Here is a 26,404-nt window from a genome sequence, read left to right on the forward strand (position 1 = left end):
GTTGGTGAGGATGTGGAGAAACTAGAACACTCTTACATTTGCTGGTGGGAATGTAAAATGGTACAATCACTTTGGAAAGCAGCCTGGCAGTTTCTCAGAAAGTTAAACGCAGAGGTACTATATGATCCAGCAATTCCACTTCGAGTAATATACCTAAAAGAGTTGAAAACAGGGACTCAAACAGATACTGATATACAATATTCATTGCAGCATTATTTGTAATAGCTAAAAGGTGGAAACAACCCACGTGTCCTCAATAGAGGAGTGGATAAACAAAATGTCATATATCCGCACAATGGAATATTATCCAGCCATAAAAAGGAATGAAGTTCTGACACATGCTACAATGTGGAGGGAACTTAAAAACGTCATGCTCAGTGAAATAAGCCAGACACAAAAGGGCAAATATCGTACGACTCCACTTACATGAAATGCCCAGAACAGGCAAATTCACAGAGACAGAAAGTAGAGTAGAGGTTACCAAGGGCTGGGAACAGCAGGGAACAGGGAGTTATTGCTAAACAGTTACAGAGTTTCTATTTGGGGTGAAGCAAACGTTTTGGAGATGGAGAGTGGTGACGGTCATACAGCATTGTGAATATATTAAATGCCACTGAATTGTACGTTTAAAAATAACTAAAATGGCAAGTTTTATTTTATACATAAAACTGTATTTTTTTTTTTTTTTTTTGAGACAGAGTCTCACTCTTTTGCCCCGGCTACAGTGCCGTGGCATCAGCCTAGCTCACAGCAACCTCAAACTCCTGGGCTCAAGCGATCCTTCTGCCTCAGCCTCCCGAGTAGCTGGGACTACAGGCATGCGCCACCATGCCCAGCTAATTTTTTCTATATATTTTTAGTTGTCCAATTAATTTCTTTCTATTTTTAGTAGAGACGGGGTCTCGCTCTTGCTCAGGCTGGTCTTGAACTCCTGAGCTCAAACAATCCGCCCGCCTCGGCCTCCCAGAGAGCTAGGATTACAGGCGTGAGCCACCGCGCCCAGCCCATAAAACTGTATTTTATCACAGTAAAAAAATGTTTCAAAAATCACTGCAGCATCCTTCCCTATGTTCCTGTCCAATCCATCAGCATCTGACCCTGAATAAATGATTGCTGGGATAAATGAGACAAAGACATGAAATGGTTTCAGAAGCGCTATTTCCGCAGAGGGCGATATTCTTCGAGCCCTGGAGTGAGTTACTGTGGTCATGGCATGGAGGGGGGTCTATTCTCGGCTCTGAAATTCCACTGACCTTGTCATCCACTTCTCGGGCCTGCTTGTAAAATGGGGACAGTGCCTCTAAAATCTCATAAGAACCAGACTCAACTTCTCTGACCCATCGCCTGCCCTCCAGGCCACTCTCTAGGTCTCTTTACTCCACTCCCTTCCCTGCTGACTTTAGTTTTTTCAATGAGGAGGAAAAACGCCACCACACAGTAGGCCAAATATACCCAGCACAGTGGCATAGGAGGAGATTTGCCCCAAGCTTATCTGCTAGACTTCGAACGCTGGTAAAATATTTAACCTTAAAGGGAAGCCCTGAGTAGTCCAGGCTACAGCAAGAGACACGTTATTAATATTTAAAAATGTTTTAAACTTAACTCACCGAGGTGCCAGTTCACCTGTATTTCTCACCAGCTCCCCTCCTCCTTACACTGCTCTCCAACAACACAGAACGGTAAAGACAATCGTCTTCTCTATATGGTCCTGTGCCTCGCTGGGCTGCGTAGCGCCCTCCTCTTCCTTATGGAGACGGAGATGCTCGTTCTAAGTCTTTGGGCTCCCCGCTCTCCCTTCTCCTCTCTAGCAGCTAAGCAATGCTAGCTGGTGCTAACCTCCCAGGTTATTTATATTTGGGACTTCATCTCCCTAAAACTCCTAAAATGAAAATCTTTCTTTGATTTCTTGGAGGTGTACATAATTCAAAAACCATTCGCATGGGCTTTTCATTGTATGCCTCTAAAGCCTTCTGACTGGTCTTTTAAATAAACACGCCAGAATTTATACATTTAAATGAGTGCCATCTCCATCAAACAAGCCCCCTTGGGAGGCTATATACATATCCCAACAATGCACCCGCCTGTGTTAGAACATTTCAGAAGCTTTTCTTTTGGAATTGCTTTCAAAGCCCGCAGTAGATTCGTTTGATGGGCCCCCATGTTGGCAAATCTTTATCCTATGAGGGTAGACATAATTTTTTTTCCGTGAACTGAAAGATAGAGCTAAGGATGGGAAAGATGGTGGGTGATGCAGTGGGGAATGCTGTCTGGTATCAAAGGCAGAGGATGCTTGTAAGGAGAGAACGCTGAAGGCTATTCCGATGGAGGATGAAACAGGGACTGAGCTTCACTATCAGAAAAAATAGGCAGCCCCCAAATTGATGCAGCTTTAGAGGACAACACACGTGTGTGTAAATAAGATCTGGTGACACCACTATAAATAATAGGACATCATCCCACTGTCACCACTAGATTCCCTGGTTGTGTTCATCCATGTCACTGTGTTTTGACCAGAATCTAAGCCACTTTCCAAAAATGGCTGCCAAAGGTCACAAGCCTTGAGCGGGCACAAGGAGCACGCTGCCCCCTCTCAAAAGACGACAAAGACTAGCACATGGAAACAGGAAGAGTCTGGTGGCTCTTCGATAAGTCACGCATTGAGTTACCGTATGACCCAGCAATTCCACTGCTAGGTATATACGCAGAAGAATTGAAAACAGGAGTTCCAACGAAAACTTGTACACAAAAATGTTCCTAATGACACCATTCACGATAGCACAAGGGTAAAAACTACCAAAACGGTCCATCAGTGGATGAATGGATAAACCAAAATGTGGTGTATACAATTGAATATTATTCAGCCCTAAGAAGGAATGAGGTACTGATACATACTACAACAGGGTATATCTTGAAGACATTACGCTAACCAGGTGAGATAAGCCAGACACAAGAGGCCACATACTGTGTGATTCTACTGATATGAAATGTCCAGAGCAGGCACGTCTGTGAAGACAGAACAGACTGGTGGTTGCCGCGGGCTGAGAAGGAAGAATGGGAGCGACTGCGTAATTGGTAGCGGTTTCCTTTTGGGGAGATGAAAGTGTTATGGGATCAGATAGTGGTGATGGCACAACATTGTAAATGTACTAAATGCCACTGAATTGTACACTTTAAAATGGTTACAATGGTAAATTTGATGTTATATATATCTTAAATACTCTCTCCCCACCACACACACACACACACACACACACACACAGACACACAAAGAAAAAGAAAAGAGCAGCAGGCCGAGTGTCTGTGCTAAATTCTGGTAGGAGTGCTACAGGATGGCCCAAGCTGGCAGCTCTCACAGCCAGCAATGCTGAGACCCTCGCAAGCAGCAGAGAAGAGAGGGTGGCACAGGGGACACTGGCCCACAGTCCAGTGACAATCAGCCCATGTGCCCTGGCCGTCTGCCACACCAAAACTTATCAGGCCCATTATAAATGCTTCTTGATGAGGACCAGAGAGAGCCATGTGTGGGCAATGATCCCCTGTGGGGAGAAGCAGGGGCAGTTCCTGAGATAAGCCAGAGCAAGGCATGTCTGATACAGCTGGTTTTCTTGTCAACCCTAATCCCCGCCTGCAGCATCATGGCCATCTGATTCCAACGTCACTGATATCTCTTCTGGGCTGGGGAGGGGGGAGGGAGGAGCTGTCCTTTCCCTGGAGATAAGGCTCTTCTCTCCCCAGCAGCTGCTTGTCAGGAGGGCAGCCCAGGCCACGCTCCCCTGCCAGGCACCCCTCCTTCCCTTCCCCAAATCCCCAAGGATGCTCACAGATGTTCCCAGCCACATCCGCATCTCCGGCTCAAGGCTTTATCAGGAAACCAACACACCAGGCAGGCCACTGAGCTGGTCCCCAGCCACCCAGCCCCCTTGGCAGCTCCAGTTTGAGGGTATGTTTCCCTAATCTTTGTGTGTGAGGATTTACAAACTCAGAGAAGAGAAAAGACCCTTAGCAGCAATTACAAGACTAATAACATTAAGTCTTAAATGGTTATTATGGCCCAGATCACTTATTAGTTGTGACAGCCAGTGAATCAGGGGAGCAGTGAATTTTAATGTGCATGAAAAATAACTTTAAAAATTCAATCATCTCAAAAAAAAAAAAAAATTCAATGGCCTCGATCAGTGCAGCTGTTGAACCCAAGGCCCAGCCTCTGGAAAATACCGGTTTAGAGACCCAAGAGGGTGGAGCTAGCCTGCTTCTGACTCAGTTGCTGTCTGAGAGCTCCTTTAGACTTCTCTCATTTTTCCACAACATAGCACAGATATTTACTGGGCACCCACCATGTGGCACTAAGGATAGGATCCCTGCGGTGGGGCTTACAGTATTGCAGGGGTGGAGGAGTACAGACTTTCTGGTTAGCTGCGTGCTCCTAGCACCCTCCCATCCACTGAGGCCAGGAAGAAGGAATGAAGGGCTGTAGCCAACGATGGGCGGTCCCAAGGATGACCCACCTGAGGGCTAAGCCCTGCCCAGCTGCCTGGCTAGGGGATCGCTCTGGGGACAGAGGCATCCGGCACAGTGAGCAGAGCATGGTTAGAAGCCAATATATGCAACTCGTTGGGCGAGGTGGAGAGAGACAGGTTGTAAAACCGACTGTGAGCAAAGAAGTGCCCTGCGTAATTCTGCTAAAGCAAGAGGCCTGGCGGACGGTGGGAACACCAGTGAGATGGCCCCTCGCTGGGGTCTTTCCAGAAACAAGAGTCAGGGTCATGGCCCTGGTGGGGAAGGGTCCCTACACCGAGCAGGCGCAGACTTCACTCCACGAAACAGCTCTGGAGACACACAAGAAAAATGAGGGGGCAGGGAGGTGGCAAGAGAAAGCAGGGAGGGGAGGGAGGGAGAGCAGAGGCGGGCAAGGAGAGGGACGCAGAGGCAACTGCCAGACGACCACTCGGAGCGGCCTGTTGCCATGACAACGCCCTCAGCCTGGTACCCAGGAATGAATTATTGATCATGGACACAGCTTCTGCCGCCTCCCCAAAGCCCCCAGTGCCCTCTTCGCTGCCATCATTTCTCTCTTGCCCCTTTACCTGTTCTACATTTGTCTGAAAGAGCCACTCAGACCAGAGCTCAGAAGAATCCCAAGTCCTCCCCCAAATCCCTGTGCCCCCCTCTTCATTAGAGCACCATTGCTGCTCCATCCACCTGTTGTGGGCTGAATTATGCCCCCCAAACTCATATGCTGAAGTCCTCACCCCTACCACCTCCAAACGTGATGACAGAGTATTTGGAGATAGCACCTGTAAAGAGGTAATTAAGGTAAAAGGAGCTCACATGAGGGGCCCTAATCTAACAGACTGGTGTCCTCATGAGGGGAGATCAGGACACAGACACACACAGAGGGAGGACCAAGTGAAGGCACAGGGAGGAGAAGGCGGCCACTCTACAGCCAAAGAGAGAGACCTCAGAAGAAACCAACCCTGCCAACACCTTGATCTCAGCCTTCCAGCTTCCACAATTGTAAGGAAACAAATATCTGTTTTTAAGCCACCAGGTTTGTGGCTCTTTGTTTCGGCAGCCCTAGCAAACCAATACACCACCCAAGCAGGACCCCCTTAAAGCCAGCTGTCATTCTGGGGTGCCCAAAGCAAGCAACCTCACTTGATGGTCTCAAAATACCTTCCAGATCTCCAGCTACGTCAACAAGCAAGGGTTTTCTGGGACTAGGAACATGGAACACAGGCCGGGCCCCAGCACGAGTGTTGGCAATTGAGGTCGAAAGCAATGCTGAGCTAGAATTGTGTCGCTATTCCAAGAGTCCTTGTATGAGGCGGCTCTGGCCTCTTTCCCTCCGGTTCCTTAGTCTAACTGGGTTTGATTTCACCCTGGAATTCAACCCTCCACAACCAGGGGTCACTCAGTCCCTCACCCCCATTCTCCACTCAGTAATACAGACCGAGCCCTGCAGTCAGAGGTCTCCTTAGAAAGGAGAATTAGAATTCCTTCTCCCTACACCTCACCCACCCCATTCGTACCACCTAGTCTTCCCTAGCTCCTTATTTCTAAAGGCTTCTCTTCTTTTTTTGCCATGTATCAAAATATTATTGATCTTTTAAGGTCTAGCTCAAAGCCTGCTTTTTTCCCCAATGACTCTGGTCAGCAGTGGCCTTTCTCCTTCCTCATCCCATTGCTGTCCATTGGTTCCCAGTTACAGTGGACTGTGTTTGAGCATGAAATGGCATTCTTGAGTCTTTGTAAATCTTACTCCACATTAAGATGATAAACTTGAAGAAAAGGACTAAGTCTCAAACATATGCTCTATCCGCGCTAACGCTGCGGGTCTGGCGGTGGGAAGAGCACTGCTGCTGGAGTCAGGCGGACTGAGAGCAGATCAATCCTGGCTCCATCCCTCACTCACTGACTGAGCCTGAGTCCCAGGGGTCCTCGTAAGGACTCCCGGTCAGAGGACCTCACAGGGCTGCCAGAAGCTCCAATGAGACTCTCCAACGCAGGTAAAAGAACACTGTCCCTTGTACAGCAGGAGACGCTGTAAGACTATTAGTGAAGCACGTGCTCAGTAACGGCCTGATGAGCGGGGTGAACGTGCTGTGCGCACCACCCCCAAGCATCTCAGCTTCTCTGAAGGTGGTGGGTCTGGGGGAGCAGCCGTCAGCTCCGAGCGAGGCCTGGAGAGGATCTAGGAGAAAACCACGTCTCAGGGATTCCCCAGGGGACTGAACAGCTCCTGCCTGGACAGGGGTGGGAGGGGACCCTGAAGAAGCGGAGACCAGGACTTCTGGCTAAACAGACCCATCTCCTGATGATCAGCGCCGAGAGAGAAGAGCAGAAAGGCCCCCGGGTCATGCAGATCTGGGCTGAGCTGGCACCGCGATGGCCGGCATCCCAGAGATGAACGCCGAGGGCAGGGCCGAACAGATTGGAAGAACTCCAAAGTGGTTCACTCCCATGAGGAAAGCAACGTGAAAGGAGATGCCATCCGAGGAGGCAGCAGCCCAAGGGTTAATCCCAGAGTCACACCCCCCCACCTGTCCAAGTGTCCCCTCCCTCCTCAAACTGCAACATCTGCTGGGAATCAATATGCCTTCCCTCCTGCAGGTAATTAGGTCGGCTTAGAGGATTTCCCAGGTCAGGAGGGTGGGGAGAAGCAGCCCAACCAGGCTCTATTGTCTCAGGCCAAGCTCCCAGGTGCCAGCTCCCTTCCCCGCAAGACAGGCACTCACCTGCTGGGTTAAGTGTCAGCCAAAAACGAAGAGGCCTGGTGTGGCAGAGATGGAAGTAGGTGAGGCTACCTCCATGCAGCCCCCCACTCATGCATGCCCTCCATGAGCCCTCTGCCCAAGGAACAGAGCAGACGAGAGACAGCACTAACTGGCCAAGGACATCGGCCCTTGCTGAGGGTCTAGGAAGAGGTCAGACGAAGAGGCCGGTGGGTGGGAGTGGGGACGGGCAGCCTAGTGCAGCAGTGAACAGTCCACTTGCAGGATCGTGCTGACGGTTAGGTCTAGGTTTGTGAAACAGACAGAAGGCTTGCTCGGAGCCCCTCAGAAGGAAGAGCAGAAAAGAAGCCAAGCAGAAACCCCCACAATCAGTTCTCCTGTGGCCCGTCTCTCTTGCCCCTCTCCCAGCCCATGGCGGGCTCCTCTTTGCCAGGAGAGATGGAGGAGTGTGCCTGGCTGGCCCTGACAGGTGGAGTAGCAGGCAGAAACGGGGTAATCTGAGAAGCCCAGCTGAGAATCCCATTCGCACTGTCACCATGGGGACTCCCTTCTCACTCTCCGAGTGGGACAAGCTAGGTGCATCAGACGCTTCTCCCAACTAGTCAGGGAGATAGAGGGGGGCTGGCAGGGGGGCTGGCAGGAGTTTGGCACGATACCAAGAGATACCAGCTGTGTGAACAGCTGTGTTTAGGACACACACACATATACACAGCAAAGATCCCCCCAGACAGGAACAGAACACAAAGGAGTGGCTTAAAGTTATAAACCTGTGCTTCAGTTGGCTTCATCTTAACTACATCACACAATACTGCGGGGGCCTGTGACCGAGCCCCGGGTATAAAGAGATGCAGAAAGAAAGCTCCAGGCTGGGGCTCTGGGAGGCCAGTCACGTGTAGATGGGGGATACGGGAGAGACACACAGGCAGGAAATAACCAAAGTTGAAGGGGATTAACATGTGAAAATACAAGCTAATGTGATTATGGAGAACTAAAAGCAATCCTCAATTATCTGCAGCAAATGTTCAGGCCCAGGACAGCTTATTTCTGAGCCTGAACACATTCTAGGCTAGCCGCTTCTGTAGTAATATGGACTCCAAGTACATTAAAGCATTTTTTCAGCCTCAAGTAAAGAAAAATTAGGAAGGATAATCTATGTTAAAAAAAAAAAGACATCCAGTAGATCATTCCTAAACCAAATGTGAGTTGTAGATTATCTGGGGTTCGGGCTTTCTGTGGCACTGCTTCCCATCTGTCAGTGTGGACATGAAAGTTCCAGGCTGGGAGGAGGTGGCATGGAGACACAGTGTCTACTGACAGGGCAACAGATGCTGTGGGCTGGGTAAGGCCCCGGATATGTCCTGGCCTCCAGACCAGGCCATCGGCCCCCTCCCCCAAAACACGCACCTGAAATGCTGATGCCAACAAAGACACAGCAGCCCACCCTCCAGGGCTAGGCAGGCCCAAGAGGCCGGAAATGCCCCGTGGAGCCACAGCAGTGCTCCCAGGAGTCCCAGGACCAGGTCCTGAGCTCATCCATCCATGGACTGACCTTTGCCAAAGGTGACTTTTAGCTGGTGGGAGAGGAGGGGAGGGAGTACTGTCCATTTGCCCACACACACTTCTGAGCCCCACTGGCAGGCTCCAGCCATGGAGCCCAAGACATCAGGCCACTGTTCCAGGCATGGGGTCAATAGGCCTCTGCTTAAACTCTCCCTGAGATGCAGAACTTACTCCTCACAAGGCTTGTCCCTCCACTTTCTATTTGGGGGCAGCTCTGATAGGATCAGATGATCTCTAATGTCCCTTCCAATTCTATGATCCAGTGATTGTAACAGGTAGAAAGTTCTTGGGTAAACTAGACAGAAAGCTGCTCTCTGATTTGAATTCTGACATCTGGACTCTCAAAGAACATATCTAATCCCATCTCCAACAATAATCCAGTGGTAATGGGAACACGCTGCATTCCCCTCTCCCAGCCAAACTACCATCCTGTCCTATTCTTCATAGCTTTTGGACCCTGCACCATCTCAGACTTCCAGAGCATCAGAGCCAAAAGGAATCCTGGATTCTGTTCTCTCTAATGTTTCCCCTCTTTTTATCTTGTGATCACTCCAAGGAAATATTAAAACATTTGGTTAATGTTGGTTATTTTCAAGTTTTAAAATATGTTATTTTAGATGAGCTTATTAAAATTTTTTCTAGAGTGTAGTTTTAGCACAGCAGTTAATAATGACTATTACACGCATAAAGGCAAGTTTCAACTTTTTTCCCCATTCAGCAATGGCACCTACTATTCAATTCATTTCAGATTAACTAGATAAGAGAAAGCATGATTTGATAACACATTTTTAGATGTCATATCATGTCAGGCTCGGGGATCAAATTACACTATAATAATTTCATCAAATGTTAAGGTATAAAAATAGTCAAAAGCTGCTCTCACATCCTGAAATTGGAAATTCATATACTTGGCACTTTTTAAGTTTTAAATTTCGTTTCTAAAAGAAGCTTTAAGACTGATTTACATGCACTTCTCTGTTATAGATGTGGATAGTGTTCATTCCCAGTAAATGAAAATCCACGCTAGATATAGTTACCACTTTTTTTAGTACTAGGAACATCTTGATGTGTCATATAAAAATTCTGGTCAAATGAATCCAATCTGGTAGCCATCATCTTCAGGGAAATTTGTAGAATTATTATTGTGCTGCTCATTAACTCTATGAAGTTCCATGTTTCCTGTCTCCACTAATGGTTCATTATGGATAAAATAAACAATAGAGTAAGAAGAAAAGCAAATTAAAGTTATGAGGGCAAAGCCACCACTGCAGTTGGCAGCGTTTAGCAGATAATATGCCACCCAAGAGATGGAAGCATGAGATTCATCTCATCTCCTCAAATCCTCACACCTTGCATACTCGGAGAGCCCAGTCTGTTTCATATGAAGGAGGAAAACATGGAAAAGGTACTAAGTAATTGATTAACAACAGAAATGAAGATAGATGCCATTATACGCCATTTGGGAACCCCCAGGGTTGTAGAATCACAGGCTGGGACAGGAGTCTTGCTCACCACTGCTTCACTCATCACGTTGCTGAATTTTCTAATGAAGAAACTGAGGCCCAGAGAGGAGAAAGACTTGCCTGAGGTCACCTGGTAAGTCAGACCAGAGCAAGGATTAGTATCCAGTCTCCTGACTCTGAGTCCTCTTACTGGGTGCCCCTTGGGGACAGGATGGCTCCATAGGCAGCATCAACGGATCAGAAAGCAGAGACGGGAAAGAGCGGTCACGGAACTCAGACTGTGTCCTGTTTGGCTAGGTGCCTCTCAGAGCACCAGGCATAGCTCATTTCCAAGGGACTTAGTTGGTAAATGATTGTTGGATAAGTAAACAGAAGAACGGCCAGGCATCATAAAAGAGAAACTGCTGCAGGGTCAGGATTGGGACTCCTGCCTCCAGAGGCATGCTGTACTGTGCCTGCTCTCGTCCCCTTTCCAAAGCTGGGACGGTTTCGGTCTCAGGAAGGCAGGCCCTCACCACCCAGCTGCTGGCACTTCCCAGAGGACAGGTGACCAGAACATCACGTGGATAGAGTACTGGGCTGGGAATGAGGACATCTGGGTTTGGTCACAGCCTGAAACCAAATAGTATTATGACCATTACTAAGTTGTTGTCCCTCAGGCGCCTACTTGCAAAATGAATTGGATTAGTGGCTCTCCAAGGGTGGTCCCTGGACCAGCAGCAGCAGCAGAACCTGGGAACTTGTCAGAAATGCACATTCTAGTGAATAGAGGGCCACATGTGAACTCAGGCAGTCTGGTTCCAAGGCCCTCGCTCTTGCACCGTCTTCAATTTCCAAGACCAGATATCTGCACTTGGGCATTTCACAATGGGAACTCAGAAAAACAAACTTGGGAAGAGGAGAAATGGGAGAAAGTAGAAAAATGAAAATAACACAGTCTGAGCAACACACAGACAATGGAGTATAAGTAAAACTGGGGAAGTCAGAATAAGATCGGTGGATCGCATCACTGTCAATATCCTGGTTGTGAGAGTGCACTATATATAGTTTTGCAAGACGTTACCACTGGGGAAAACTGCATAAAAGCACACAGGATCTCTCCATATTATTTCTTACAAGTAGCTGTGAATTAACTATCTCAATAGATTTACAGTCTAGAGGTCTTTTTTTTAATACCTGTTACGCCATGAATGCATAGGGAACAGGTTCAGCAGCTCATGATGCTCTCCACTGCTTGCCACAAAGTGTGCTTTCCTGGAGGGAGCAGGCTGGTGCTTCAGTTGAACCCAGGTACCTTTCTCTTTGGCTTCCTTTTTTTTTCTGATCATTCTCCTTCACACATTTCAGGAAGCTATCTCAGCTCTTAGAGTACTTAATATACTCAATATGCACATTAATTCTCTTGGCAAGAATCTCGTCCTTAACACATTTGTTTACAACAATGCCAACAGCATGCCGGGTAACACCGCAGACTTCCAGTTTTGCCATGGTAACATTTGTGGCGCATTCCTTTTTGAACCGTACACATTCCCTAGATGTCTACAATATCACCTTTTCTGTAGATTCGCATGTATGCGACCAAAGGAACAACGAACGCCATGTTTTCTAAAAGGCCTAGAGACTATATCAGCTGAAGGAGACTTTCCCTTTGCGTGCGTTATTTGGCAAATTGCTGGAAGATGGTGATTCCAGCTGAAAGGAAGGAAATTAAATTTTTCAATTTAAAAAAAAAACAGTCCCAGCAAGCAGAACATCTTTAGCCACCACGGAGTAGTCCTTGGCCTATTTCGGTCTGTCCCAACACACCAGCATCTGGGTAGACCCCAGACGACGTCACTGGCCTGCTGGGAAACAAAGCATCTTGCTCTCTCAGAAGCCCCAGCCGCAACTTTGACGGTGCCATCTAAAAGCTCCCTCTTTACTTTTCAAGGTTTCCGAAACACAGAAGAACTGTGGGATACGTTCAGAAAGGATTTTACCAGTCTGACTCAGAATGGAGCCAGCACCTGACCCAGCCCTGACCCACCCCACACCAGCCTTCCAGATCCTTCCAGCAAGGCCCGGGCATACAGCATTCGTAACTGTGTGTTCCCTCTCCTGTAAACCTCAGCTTCCCCCACACACCAATGGCAGACACCTCCCGTCTCATCCGAGCCCCCAGCTGTCGGGGCAGCACGACAACACACTGGGGACCCCCTGCTGATGGGGGCCAGATGGAGAAAGAAAAGAGGCAGCGACCTGGGGGCCAACCAGCCAAACCCACCCACGTCCCAGTGGTTAAACAAAGCTTAAGAAAGTTCCGGGTGTTGTAATACTGGCCCTGATACAGGAAAGCAATATCCCAGCACAGAATTTCATGGACTACATCAGAGAAAAATCAGCCAAATTAGAAGACAGCAGGAGAGCAAATGTGGACCGGATATGATTAGTCATACCTCAGCAAGGAGCATTCGAAATTTATATCCAAAGACCCGTGTATATTTGCAGTTTCTGTGTAGTGATGCTTGAGATTCCAGTCTGGTGAACTGTATATAGTTCTCTTTTTTAGTGCGGATTCAGTTAGCCTCAGCTAACACCTGACAAGGTCTTGAGTTAAAGAACCAGTCCAGGTATAGACAGATAAATACCTGGACTAGGGGCTCCTCCCCCTAACTGCTCAGACCATGTGAATCAGCCCTCGCAGCCCCCTTTCATTGCAGAGCTTAGCTAGGGGGACTGCTCCCAGGATGTGCCCTTGTCACGCTAGCATCACTGCCGAAGCCAGAGGGTGGCCAGGAGGAGGACAGACCTGAGGCCTCCCCTCAGTGCTAAACCTATGGGAGGAGAAGGGTCACACCCCCACCCAGGATGGGAGCACTGGGACCAGGGGAGAAAAACATGCCGTTGACATCCCATCCAGAAGTAAGGTGGATGAGAGGAGGCTCATGGGATGGCTCCCCTTGTGTGTTCTTTTAGTATCACAGTGAAAATTAAACATAGGTAAGCAAGACAGACCAGAGCTGAGTTCAATGGCTGTGTCAAGCAGAGAGGGAACTTTATGGGCAGACAGTGATTCTTCTATTGGGAAGGTATCCCAGCCTCAACCTCAGGGCCCAAAGAACACTGAGCAGTGGCTTTATGGTGCAATGTCTGTGAAGACCAGAAAGCTCCAGTGTTGTCAGATTCCCAACATTCCCATGGGAAGACTGGAGTTTCTGATACCCAGCCTCTTAGAGCACTCATTAATAGAAGTGACCCCCAGACAAGGAAGCTTCTCAAGCAGAGGGACATCAGCCTGTGCTGGAACCCAGAACTGCCTGATGGGTAATGAGCTGGCATCAGAAGACTTTGGAATCAGACAGACCCATGTGCTACTTTGGTAAGTCAGTTCCCATTCTGAGCTTCCATTCTCTCAGTGCAATGGGAATAACACCATCCAACCCAAAGGTTGTGATGAAGCAATGAGATGACAAAAGTCAAGCATAGTACCTGATACAGAGTAGGCGTCCAGTCAATCCCATGTCCATTAGCCTCCAGGTTAGAGGACTGACACGTATCACTTAATCCTGCCACTTTTAAGATGAATTTTTATAATGACTACTTACACAACCACGTGTCTGCACAACACTAGCATTTACAGAGCATGTCTCCTATATTATTACTGTTTAACTCACCCTACTAGGTGAGCATTAGTATCTCCATTATACAATTGAGAAAATTAAAGCTAAGGATGGTTAAATAGCTTATGCTAGTCACTTTATCCCGTTCTTTAGATCCCTAATTCCGTGCTCTTTCTGACACCCACGCTGAAGTCATCATCCAGTAAGTATGTATTTACTCAGGTTTACTAGGTTTCAGCACTGGACACCCATTGTGAGTTATTACTCCAACAGTAGAGCTGGCCTGCTCTAAGCCAACCACATTCTTTGATCCCTCACGGCTGTTGGTGCATCCACAGGAGCGGTGGGCAGAGCCATCAGTGCAGGTGGTGGTTGTGGCACCACGTGGCAGAGCCCTTGGCATCACGTTGTCACCAGCCAAACTACCCATCCAGAGAACTCAGAACTATGGGGGTGCAGGTACTAGCAATATGATATAAGGCATTCTCTGCCCCCAAGTGACTTGTAGTCTCTTGGTGTAAGGATGGCATAACCAGGTGAAAAGCACAGTGGAGGGAGGAGAAAAACCACCCAGAGAAATAGTGGTTTCCAGCCCAGGCTGTATATTAGAATTACCCAGAGGGCCTTTATGACATACCGGTGCCTAGACTCAGTCTTCAGAAACTGCAATTTAGTAGGTGCCGGTTGGGTCTCAGGCATCTCCCAGGTGATACTGGCAGGTGTGAGAACACAGGTGTAGGGCCTTGTCCATCAAAATGTAGCTTGCAGACCGGCAGTATTGGCATTACCTGGGAGCTTGTTAGAAATGCGGGATTTCAGGCCCAATCCAGGCCTTCTGAATCTGCATTTTAACAGGAGCCCAGGTGATCTTCGTGCATGCGGAAGACTGAGAAGCACCATGTGGGGGATGGTGCAAGGCAGACTCCTCCCCAGCCCAGGCTGGGAGATGCAGCCCACCTGCTGCCCACCAGGCAGAGCACAGCCCTGGAGAGCGGGAAAGGGGGCTGAGTGGCTGTGGGGAGCCACGTCACCAAGCTCTGCTTCTCTTCTCTCCTCCAGAGCTGCATCTGGGCCTGCCTCATGGGGCTCCATGGATCAGAGCTCCTGGAGTCCCAACAAACCCCTTCTGTGACTAAGCGGAAGGCTGAGAGAAGGCCCTGTCACCATTTAAGGGACAAGAAGAAAAAGCAGTTTCTTCCCCTTCCACACAGTCCTCCTCCCCACTGTCCCGCCCCCTCCTCGAAAGGACTCATCACCACTGCGCTCAGGACAGCCCCAGTGAGAGGCCGAGCTGCCTGGCCAACCATAAAGACAGCACTGTCCCCGCAGGCAAGGAGGTGGCTGGTACCAGCTAAGCCTCATGAAGGAGGGAATCCTCGAGAGAAGTCCGGACAGAGACACACACGTAATCTCGCCCCCCCAGCACCCTGCACCCACCCCCAGCTCTGGATCCCTGATACCGCCTCTGTCTTTTTGTTTCTGTCTGTCAGTTGTGTGTGTGTGTGTCATTTTTCACACGTGCCTGCCTTTGCTCTCCCGTTAGACTGGGAGCCACCATTCTCGCCTCCTCCTGTGTCACTGCCCACAGTACCGAACACAGAGACTTACGCCCAGCAGGGGTTCGATAAATATTATTTGTATTCACATGCACACATTTTCTAGGGGTCAGACCCAAGGCTCCAAGCTAACAAAGAGCCACTCACAAGCAGACATTTACTAGGGATTACTGTCAGCCCACTGAGATGCTATAGAAGAAAACAATCAAGGCATACCTTCAAAAAGGACCTTCAAAAAGCACTCTGGTTTAGGAAATCAGACTTGCCCAGGACCAGAGATGCAAGGAAATCAAGCAGGTTTAAGGTAAAGTGAGGCAGGCCTAGGACACTGGCACGTGCCAACACCATGAAAGTTTTCTGCTCCAGTATTTGACAGATTACTATTATTTGCTTATGGGTTGGCATTTTCAAGCATTTCCCCCACTTTGGTACTTGTACCACTTACCCACACCCCGACCAGGCCATGTCCACTACACCAGGTGAACAAGGTGAGAGTGAAGATACACAGGGTGAGAATGGGAGACGGGTAAAGACCAAGAACCCCTCCGTACTGGACGCCTGCAAACATCTGACACAGCGGCACAGCATCTGAACTCCACCTCACCCAGAGGCTGGTTTCTGGGGCCATAAACCCTGCATAGCTTGCCCATCCGAGACTCCAAAAAGCCACGGATCAGTTCCCTGAGACCCCAGCCAGAATCCAAGGAGCATTCTCTCTGCCCTGAATGGAAAACTGCAGGGCATCATGCATGCTGGTTCTCATTGTCAAAAAGAGAAAGTCGGGCCAAACTCAGCCAGATATGGATTTCAGTTCAGAGTCAGCACAAGGCTTTCTCCAGCAATTTGTCAAACTTGCCCACATTCAAAAGTTCACTTTACTCTAAGTCAAAAGGACTTAGGTATGAGGGACCGATAAGCAAGGGTAAGCGGCAAAGGTCACGGATTCTGACTCGGGGAGCAGTTCAGTCTCACACGGTAGCCACTGTGTTCAGTAGCCACATGTGGCTATTTAAATTTAGATTTAATTTAATTCAAAATTCAATTCTTCGGTCACATTAGCAGCATTTCAAGTGCTCGTTAGCCACAGATAATTAGTGGCTACCATGTTAGATAGTGCAGATATAGAACATTTCCATAACCAAAGAAAGCTCGATTGGACAGCACTAATATTGAGCATTTAGATGTTTCATTTGAAGAAATGAGAAGGTCTTCTGAAAAGTTCTGCGGCTCTCTCCTGGTTTGCTGGAGAGGTTTTGGGTGCTCCGTGGAGTGCTGAGTAGAGGGAGTGCATTTTCCCAGTGAAAGAGGCAACGTGCTGGGGCTCTCGTGTAAACACAAGACTCGAAGGCACAACTCCCAGGGCCACAAGTTGGGTCCTCTTACCACACATACATGTACAGACTCAGTCTCTCCTTTTTTTTTTTTTTTTTTTTTGAGACAGAGTCTCACTCTGTTGCCCTGGCTAGAGTGAGTGTCATGGCATCATCCTAGCTCACAGCAACCTCAAACTCCTGGGCTCAAGCCATCCTCCTGCCTCAGCCTCCCGAGTAGCTGGGACTACAGGCACATGCCACCATGCCCGGCTAATTTTTTCTATTTTTAGTTGTTTGGCCAATTTCTTTCTATTTTTAGTAGAGACGCGGGTCTCGCTCTTGCTCAGGCTGGTTTTGAACTCCCGAGCTCAAACAATCCGCCCGCCTCGGCCTCCCAGAGAGCTAGGATTACCGGCGTGAGCCACCGCGCCCAGCCGGTCTCTCCTTCTTAACAGGACCCACAATTGCTTCCATCACAAGGACTGTGAAGTCAGATGCTGAAACCAGTTTACTGCCAGAAAGCCCACATGCTGCCTAGTCCTGCCCAGAATCATTCTCCAGATCCCTTTGTGGTTCTAAGCATTCCCCACCTTTACTTTTCTAACCTGGCATCACTGGGGAGAAAAATCTCTCAGAGGACAGGTCAGCACTCTGGACAGCGACAAGCTCCCTCCCAGCAGCAGAGAAGTTTTCAGCACTCCCCTTTTTCCCAAACACCCCTTGAGAAGGAACTATCCCCTCAGAAACCAGCAGGTGCCTGTGAAGGGATCTCCCACCTACTTCTAACACTGCAGGCTTGTTGTCTTCAGATCAAGAGCCACTTTGGCTAAGAAGCTTCAAATGCTCCTCACTAACTCCAAGAGAAAGTCTAACTCTTCAGTCAGCAGGTCAAGGCTTGCCACAGTCTGGCCCCAGCTGCACCTTCCTCTGCTCCAGCCTGGCCAGTTCGCCATGCCTGACCACACCAGCTGCTCCCTCCTCTAAACCCTGCCCAGCAGAAATGCCATTTGCTGACCTTTGCCTATTCACGTCCAAGCTAGCCCCCCCTTCTCTTCAGAACCTTCCAAAGGACTTTAGTCTACATTGATTTCCTCCTTTCTCTGACATCCCAAAGCACTTCTAGTTTAGATCACGCTTTAGGGGACTAAATTACGTATCATTTTGTACCATTACTAGGTTCATTTGTGGTTTTTAAAGTTCCTGGTGGGCCAGTATGTGAATGAAGAAGTAGCTTTTGCCAGCAGGCAGCCACGCAGCCACAAGGAAGTCATGCCACCCACTGAGTCTCAGTTTCTTGATCAGTAAAATAATGATCTTGGGCTAAAACATTTCTAACATTCTATGAGTCAAAGATTCTCTCAGAAAAAGCTCCTATGTACAAGAGTGCAATGCACACAGTAGCGGCTTCAAAGAATAACTGCTGATGCAATGAGTATCTTATAAAAACAAAACCAGGGCTCAGCCCGGGGCTGGGTCAGCCAGAGAATCCTGGTTTAGCTCCCAATGTGAGCTGCAGAGGCTTCAATTCCACTGAGTGTGATGATGATCAGAAAGGGATCTAGTTTCTGTCCTTACCTACGTCAGTGGAGGAAAATTTTCTATGGCCTCAGAGGCATTTTCCTTCATAAATAACACACCACCTCCAACATGTGGAAAATACCACACAATGAGTATTATAACAACAGAATGATAACAATGTGTTGCATATAAATTTCTCTCACATATGTCAATCAACATCCAACAGCAGTGTACTAACTCCATCTACTAATTATTCATAAGCCCCAAAAGACGAGGAAAAATAATAAGTATAACCATTGATGCCCCCATGTAAAATTCTAGCTGGTCTCACAAACCAGGATGTTCCAAGAGTTGGGGGGTGGGGGGAACTGAATTACAATTCTAGCTCAATATTATACTTCCTGTCAAAATGATAGTTATAATACCTCCTCGTATTTAACATCCTCAAAGCACTGGGCTTACGTATCTACATACAATAAGATATAGATAGGGGTAACTCTTCCCCTCTTGCAAAGAAGAAAATAAGGCCCAGAAATGTTTAATAACTTTTGCATCGCAAATAAAGATCAAACTAGAACCAGAATCTAGTTGGAATAATTTCACTAACATAGGCAGCACACACACAAACATGCACATACACACATTCAGAGAACTCAGTAATTTAAAGAGAAGAGTCACGAAATTCATTGACCATGAAATTGAAGCTTCCGCTAACTATGTGTAAAAAATGCTACTGCCAAAGCAAATTGGCCAGCATCAGTAAAGAAGGAGGGAATTCTCATCACTGGGAAAAGTCCTCGGAACTGCTCTGCCAGACATTCACTCTCATCCCAGAAAATCACAAGATCTGAGAACAAAACTTAGCATCTGGTCAATCCACCCCAGTTGGCCCAAACTGGATCCAGGAGAGCTAGCTCAGCATGACAGCCAGAACCCCCTGTCCTAGGAGGCCTTTCCCCAAGCTGGTGCTCAGAGAAGTAAAGCAGGGAGAGCCCAATACAACCAGGTCAAAAGAGCAAAGATCCAGCACTCAGAGTTCTCCAGGATTATGTCTCGACACACTGCTCCAGACACATCCCTCCTCTGAATTATACGCACCCACCACCCAAGCCCTGACATTTATCCACCATGAGTCGAGGACCCTCCGCACATTCCTCCCTTTACACTTCTTCCAGCAGCTCATGTCTGGATCTCAAGACCCATCCCAAGGACTCATTCTTGCAAGAAGCCTTTCCACATTACCCAAGCCAATGTGATCCTCCGTTGACCTTCTAGCACTTACTGTCTGCGATTAACAAATATTCCTTGTATTTCAACTTACCACCTATACAGCAGGGACGGGGTCTCAAGCCTCCATAATGCCCCAGAAGATGATGTGGTACCCCTGACCCAAGTAACAGGTGCTGGGTAAGTGGGAATGATAATGATTAGACCTTAGGAGGTTCACCTGCTACCTAAGGGCAGCACTAGGTATGAAGCTAAGTACGTGGGGCTGGGTGGGACAGGCAGAAACAGACCAAAGGGAGCCAGCTTGGAGCACAATAGCCCACAGAGCCTTCCTCCAACGCTGGGTGCCAGGGACTTCCTTATGCTAGGACTGAGTGGGAAATCCTCTTGTCTAACCCCTGCACGGCTGATCCCAGGCTGTTTATCTCGTTAACTCTGTTTATTGTGATCCTGGTAAGAGGTTCTGAAGCCCTCCAAGCCCCTCTCTAATTAAATTCATTAGAACAGATTGGGGCTTTCTTTCTGGATCTCAGAAAAATTAACAACATGATTAGCATCATAATGACGGGGAGAGGGGCTGCCACGGAGGCCTTTCCAGCCCGGCCAGCCCGGGAGGGGAGGAGTGGGGAGGAGCAGGTGAAGGAGGAGAAGGCAGATGCTCAGGCAGCTGCTTCCCAGAGCAGGGGTGCTGCAGGAGCTGGGAGGGAACGAAAAAGGCCAGAGGGGTGACCCCACGGTGCCCCAGGCACTCCAACTTTTTCATGGCACTACATTTGGGAGAGGAGAGACAGGACAAGAAATCAATCAATCACAGACACACAAGATTCTGGGACAAGAACTTGCAGCAATCTTCTAATTTTACAGAGAAAAAACACATTCAAGTTCTGTTAATGATGGGCCCAGGGCCGGGTGCGGTGGCTCACACCTGTAATCCTAGCTCTCTGGGAGGCCGAGGCGGGTGGATCACTCAATGTCAGGAGTTCGAGACCAGCCTGAGCAAGAGCGAGACCCCCCGCCGTCTCTACTAAAAATAGAAAGAAATTAATCAGACAACTAAAAATATATAGAAAAAATTAGCCGGGCATGGTGGCGCATGCCTGTAGTCCCAGCTACTCGGGAGGCTGAGGCAGAAGGATTGCTTGAGCCCACGAGTTCGAGGTTGCTGTGAGCTATGATGATGCCACGGCACTCTACCCAGGGCAACACAGTGAGACTCTGTCTCAAAAAAAAAAAAAAAAAATGATGGGCCCAGAAGTAAAACATAAGCACCTCGTGCCTTTTATAATGATGTCTTTTTCCTGCAAGACTTTGCTGCAGGGACCTGGGAAAAGCAGGGGTGAGGATGGGGGAGAACTGGGAAGGATGAGGCAGGTCACTTCTTTCCCAGAGAACCTGAACCCGCCAAGTTTCTGCTTATACACCTGGTGGTTCCTTCATCTAGAATATTCTCCTCCTCCCTTTCATATCCAAATTTTGCCAATTTTTCAAGGCCGGTTCCATTCCCACCTCCTCTGTGAATAGCAGTTAGCACCTAATGAGCATTTACTACCAGCCAGGTACTGAGCTGGGCCTTTCACTACCTTCTCACACTTAATCCTACAACAGCTCGGCAAGGTTCGCATTCATATCCCCATTTTACAGATGAGCTGCAGCCAGCGAGTGGAAGAACCGAGGTTTGAACATAGATCTCTCTGACCTCCAAGGCTGAACAGTTTCCACGAGGCCATGTCACCTCCCTGGTTCCAAAAGCCCGATCCAACTGCCAGGTCATGCCTTCCTTTGTCATTTTACTGTCCAGGGTCTTAGGCCCAATGAAGACTTCATCATACACTGTCTTGTCGTGTGCCCAGGGTGTCTTATTTCTTCTATTTGAAAGCAGGAATCACATTGCTATGTCTTTCAGAAGAACAAAGTAGGTACTTAAAAATGCATTCTAGTTGAGCATTCTTACAGATTTTCACAGTGAGCCTTGTGCATGTGCATAAAACATCCTAGTTCTTTATTTTTCTGCCGGGCTGTGGGGAGTTTGGCACAATATACAGGAAAGGGGCCTGGACTTTGAAGTCACACACATACAGGTTTAAATTCTAGCTCTGCAACTCACCTGTTCTCTGATCTTTAACGGGTAACAACATCTCTGCGTCTTTTTTGTTTTCCGTAAAACCAGGATCTGAACAATACCTCTATTATTGGGGTAACCCACCCTTATGAGGATTAAATGAGACAATGCCTATAAAGCACATATTAGGGTGCCTAGCACACAGTGAACACTCAGTAACAATGACTGTTGCTGTTATGACACTTTCATTTTTCCTGGCTTGCCTCAAGAACCTAATGGAAGGAGAGTGGCTCAAGGGTTCTCGCGCTGGCACAATCTGACCAATGCCCAGGGTCAGCAAAGCTGTGGAAGTGCCTACTCAAGCACGCAGCACAGCCGTTAGCTCCCAGGCCCTATTCTGCAGTCCCAGCGACCAGGCCATATGCATCCAACGTGCTGAGTCCTAGCTAAGCATTTTGAGTCGGTGCTCAAAGGTTTGCCATTAAGCTGCTCTAGCCAAGACAGGGGTCTATCTAAACAATTTGGCATGATCACCCCAGGTCCTACTACCCACTGTGACCCCTCATCCATGCTCCTACAGTGCCAGGAAGCCATCAAACCTTGGTTATAGCATTTCTTGTGCTAAGACTTCATTTGTGTCTCTCCAACTCAACTTATATACCCAACACCAAGCACAGTTCCCAGCGGGCTCAGAGGCTCAGAACATACTAATGAAATAAACTAAACTGTGTGTGGGGAAGAAAAGGGCTACTCAGATGACACGGGGGATCTCTATCCCCAAGCTCTTTTCCTAGTTCAGCCATGGATATTCGTGGGAACCTGTGGCTTCTGAGGGTATCTCCTGCTCACCAACAACCTCCCCTCCACTAGCTAGACTTCTCTGATGACTCCCACCTGACTCTGACCTCCCCATAAGGCTCAGACCCGTCCCCCATAAGGCTCAGACCCATCCACATGTATCAGAGCTCACAATATTTTCCTCTCCTTGCTTCTGAGACGTCCCTGCACATGTGCATGCTATGTCCCCTCCACGCTGGGGGCTTCCTGCAGGCAGACAGGGCCTCTTTCCTCTGACTCACTCCAGCATTCTGAGCATATCCAAGGTCACACTTTACCCCTAAAATACAAGTGCTTAGGAGACAGGATTGGGGGAATTAAGTAGCCTTGATGTCATCCCAGAGTTCCCTATGGGTGTTCTCCCATCAGGCTGTAGTAGCACCTAGCGGGGTTCAGCTGCACAGAGAACCTCCCCTCTCTTGCCCTTCAAGCTGGGAGTCTGATAACACCTTGATTCTCACCTCCTCCCTTATCCTTTTCCTGACAGTCAACTTCGGGGTAAGCCCTAAGCTACATGGAGGACAGGGGTCTGACACCATGGGCATCAACATCCCCCTCTGGGTGTTCTCACTCAAGCTTATCTGTGTCATTTGTCTGATTTCCTGTCTCCCTCTTCCGGCACCCTGGGAGCTCAGAGAGATCGGACCCTCTCTTACTTTTCATCTTTATAGTCTCAGCACCAGCAGAGCAGCACACTGTGGGCTTAATGAATCTCTGTTAGATGAGTAAGTATGTCACCAGCCTTCTGTTCCTCCCATTCCTCCCCCCGCCCCAAGCCACTCCAGCCAAACAGACTGAGAACTGGACTCTCTGCCTCTCCCTGTCTGATTTCCTAAGAATTTCCTTTTCTAAAGACAAAGGGATAATCCTCACACCCCAGCTCCTGATGGTCTTGGCGATCTCAGTGTGCCTCTGCCTCCGAAAGAGCCCGAGGGAGGAGTCGTGCCAGAGGCAGGGAACGAGTTGCAATAGAGTGGTCAGAGCCTTGGAATCCTGTCCCTCAGTCCCTGCAAAATGAGGACCCCTGTCTGGCCCACCTTCCTCAGAAATCCAAAGCCAGAACCCACCTCCAGCTCTCAGCCACTTCCTCAGTGTGTCCCTGAAGGCACAGCCCTTGTAAGTGCAGCCAGCAGGGAGCTGGCGAGGTGCAACGGGCAGGTCTCGCTCCAGCTCTCTGGGGAGCTGGATTATCTCTCCGTAGCCTTTGTGATGCCAAACAAGAAGGTGAGGGGTGAGATTCATTGCACAAAACTGGGAAAAGTGTACGTTATTCCCCACTTAACCTGAGCCCCAATCAAGCATCTCAACGTCAGAAACTTAATCCAATCAGCTTTCAGCAACGGCCGCAGGTGATGCCTCCTTCCTGTACCAGGAAAAGCTGGCAGCCCTGAGCCACTGATGCCAGGGGAAGCTTCCTGCCCCACCCCCATTCATGCTGGGAAAGGGGCAGAGAAGGGTGACAAAGCGACACAGCCAGTTCCCCAGCTGCACACCCCCCTGCCGGGCACTGCCCCAGGCCCATAGAGAGTTACTGCATAGGAGCTGAAGGAGTCCAGCCACTCAGATTTCTAAAGTGAGGGAGCCCCGCAGAGAAGGGACAGCATCTGTCTGCAATTTGCTCTTAACCTCCCAATTTAAGCCTCTGGGTTTTAGCTGAGGCCCCCAAGACAGGCATTGGGCAGCCATTCCCTGTTTCACGGTGGCAAACACAATTTCTGAGCTAATTGTATCATTTGTGTCATTTTCTCTCTCTCTGTCTTTCTCTCTCCGCATACACACACACCTTCAGCTGAATCCAAAGACAGGGAAGAGAAATTGCTCCCTCAGAAGTGCCAGATCAGTCAAGACAAAAGGCGACTGTGTTAGATGCGTAGCAGAGCCCTCATCTCCTTCGACTCCGCCTGCGGAGCAATCCCACCAGGCCCAAGCATCCCCACACCAGGGGGAGGACAGGCCTCTGCCTTCCTCCCTCCCCCGCCCCACAGCTGGCATGGCCCCATCCCCAGGGGCTTCCACTCTCCACACACATTTTCCCTGGGCTTCTCCTACGTAGGCTTCAAGTTCTGTGGGTTCTGAGCCTGTCTCTGTTGGCTCCATACAAACAATTCGACTCCGGCCCAACCAGGTCTCCAAGCTCTGTGGCCTGCCCTGCCTTGCCGGAGATTCGACTGGGGCCCAGCAGGGCTCAGCACACTCCAAGGGTAGATGAGACACACCAGGCCCTCATGCCAGGGAGACAGGCAGGCAGCAAAGGGGCATTGTCATCCGTCCACCCCTCCACACTGAGGGAGGAGGCATCTCTGCTCAACACACAGCCCATGCCAGATGCCAAGGAAGGAACCAGGAGCAGAATCTGGCTCAGGGCAGGAGAGGGGCTGCCATGGGGACCAGATTCTAGGTGATTCAGCACTCTGCCCACTCTCGGCCCAGCCCATGGGCCACACTCATGACAGCTCCTGACGCCAAAGTGCTGACTTAGAAGGAAGAATCCTTTCTAAAACCCCAAATTCTCCAACCTTCCAGCAGGGCTCCTCATCCAGGCCTTTACACCCCAGGGCTCAGGCCAAGCCCCAGGATGAGCAGACTCACCATTCCCCAGGACCCAGCTCCTTCCCCTTCCTAGTTTCCTGCTTAGCACCCCTCCCCCAGTCCATCTAGGAAACAAACCTGAACAGCTAGAGGAGAGGCCTGCTAACCCCCAGCATCCTTCGCCCCGAGCCATGAAGAGGATCCACAAGCAGAAAGGGGTTCCATTGGCAACAGTGATTCCCACTCAGGGAAGGAGGGCCCAGGGGTCAGCGAGGGGGCTGGGTACAAGCCCGGTGGCCGCACGCAGCACCAGGAAGGGCAGGTGGAAGGTGAGGGTGGCAGGCCGAGGGGGAGAAGGCGGGGTTCTTGAGAGGGACTAGGGAGCAGGAGGAAACCCAGAGGCGGCTGGGAAGGGGCTGAGCTAGGGTGAAGAGGGGATGGGGGAGGACAAAGCCTGCGAGGGAGCTCGCGGAGAGACAGGCACGCCGAGTGTGGCGGGTGCAGGAGACGGGAGGAAAACAGGGAAGGGCAAGAGGGGCTGATGTGCAGGGTGGAAAACAGTAGGAGTGGGGTAATCGAAAATGGGGTGTCGAGGTAAACAGAAGTATGAGGGCAGGCGGGGCTCACGGACGAGGCGGGGACAGAGAGGAAAGGGAAAAGAGGGTGCAGATGCAGGAAGGGGGAGGGGATGCGGCCAACGAGACAGAAAGGGTGTCGGGTGGGCAGGGGCTTGGGGGCTGCAGGGGGCTGCGGTGGAGAGATGGACAGATGGGCTGGATTCGGGGCAGGTGACGGTGTGGAGAGCAGGGATGGGAATGTGGACAGAGGGGGATGGGGACAGGTCACGGATGGAGAGAGAGGCGGGTGGGAACAAGGGGGTGTCGCCAGGTGGGTTTCCACGACCCCACAGCCCATCTCCCCGGTGTTCGGGCTCGCCTACCTCCACGGGCTCGGGCTCCGGCCCTGGGCGCAGTCGGAGCTGTCGGCTGCCGGCGCCGCCACTTCGGCCGCGTCCCCTGCAGCGCCTCTCGCCGCCAGCCGCCGCATTAGGGCAGAGACCAGCCCGTGCGCGTCCCCGGGCGGCCGGCGCGCCCCCGACAGCCTGCGTGCGCGCCCCCGAGCCCCTCCCTTCGCGCGCCGAGCGCCGGCCCAGCGGGGACCTGGACCGAGGAGGGGAGGATGCTCCGGCCACCGCCCCGCCTGACCGGGGGAAAAAAACCTTCCTTTCTCTTCTCGCTCGACCCTGGGGCATCTTTGCGGACTCGCCTTGAGACTGACAGTAATTAGTGCCCGGGTCCCTTCCGAGCCCTACTACGTGCAAAGCACACGGGAGGAAGCACGCTGCAGCCCCGGTAGTATCACGTGTCTGCCCCTCCGCCATCAGACTGTGAATTTCAGAGGGCAGGAATTTGTCAGATGGTTTGTGTTCCAGGGCCTGCATAGAGACTTGCTCGTGGTAGACGCTCCGGTAACGTTTGTTGATTGAAGAGTCGTTGGAGCCTGAATCAGGG

At 49.8% G+C, this 26,404-nt stretch overlaps 1 protein-coding gene across 2 annotated transcripts in view; it reads right to left on the reverse strand.

Moving 5' to 3' along the window:
* Positions 1 to 25,962, reverse strand: part of NFASC (neurofascin) — a 163,700-nt gene extending 137,738 nt beyond the window's left edge. For both annotated transcript variants that reach the window (XM_012657836.1, XM_012657835.1), the window contains exon 1: positions 25,834 to 25,962. The gene's annotated coding sequence lies outside the window, so the exon portion shown is untranslated. The remainder of the gene's footprint in view (positions 1 to 25,833) is intronic.
* Positions 25,963 to 26,404: the final 442 nt, after the last annotated feature.

This window comes from Propithecus coquereli, unplaced genomic scaffold (genome assembly GCF_000956105.1).
Source record: "Propithecus coquereli isolate 6110/MARCELLA unplaced genomic scaffold, Pcoq_1.0 Scaffold563, whole genome shotgun sequence".
NCBI classification, from domain to species: Eukaryota; Metazoa; Chordata; class Mammalia; order Primates; family Indriidae; genus Propithecus; species Propithecus coquereli.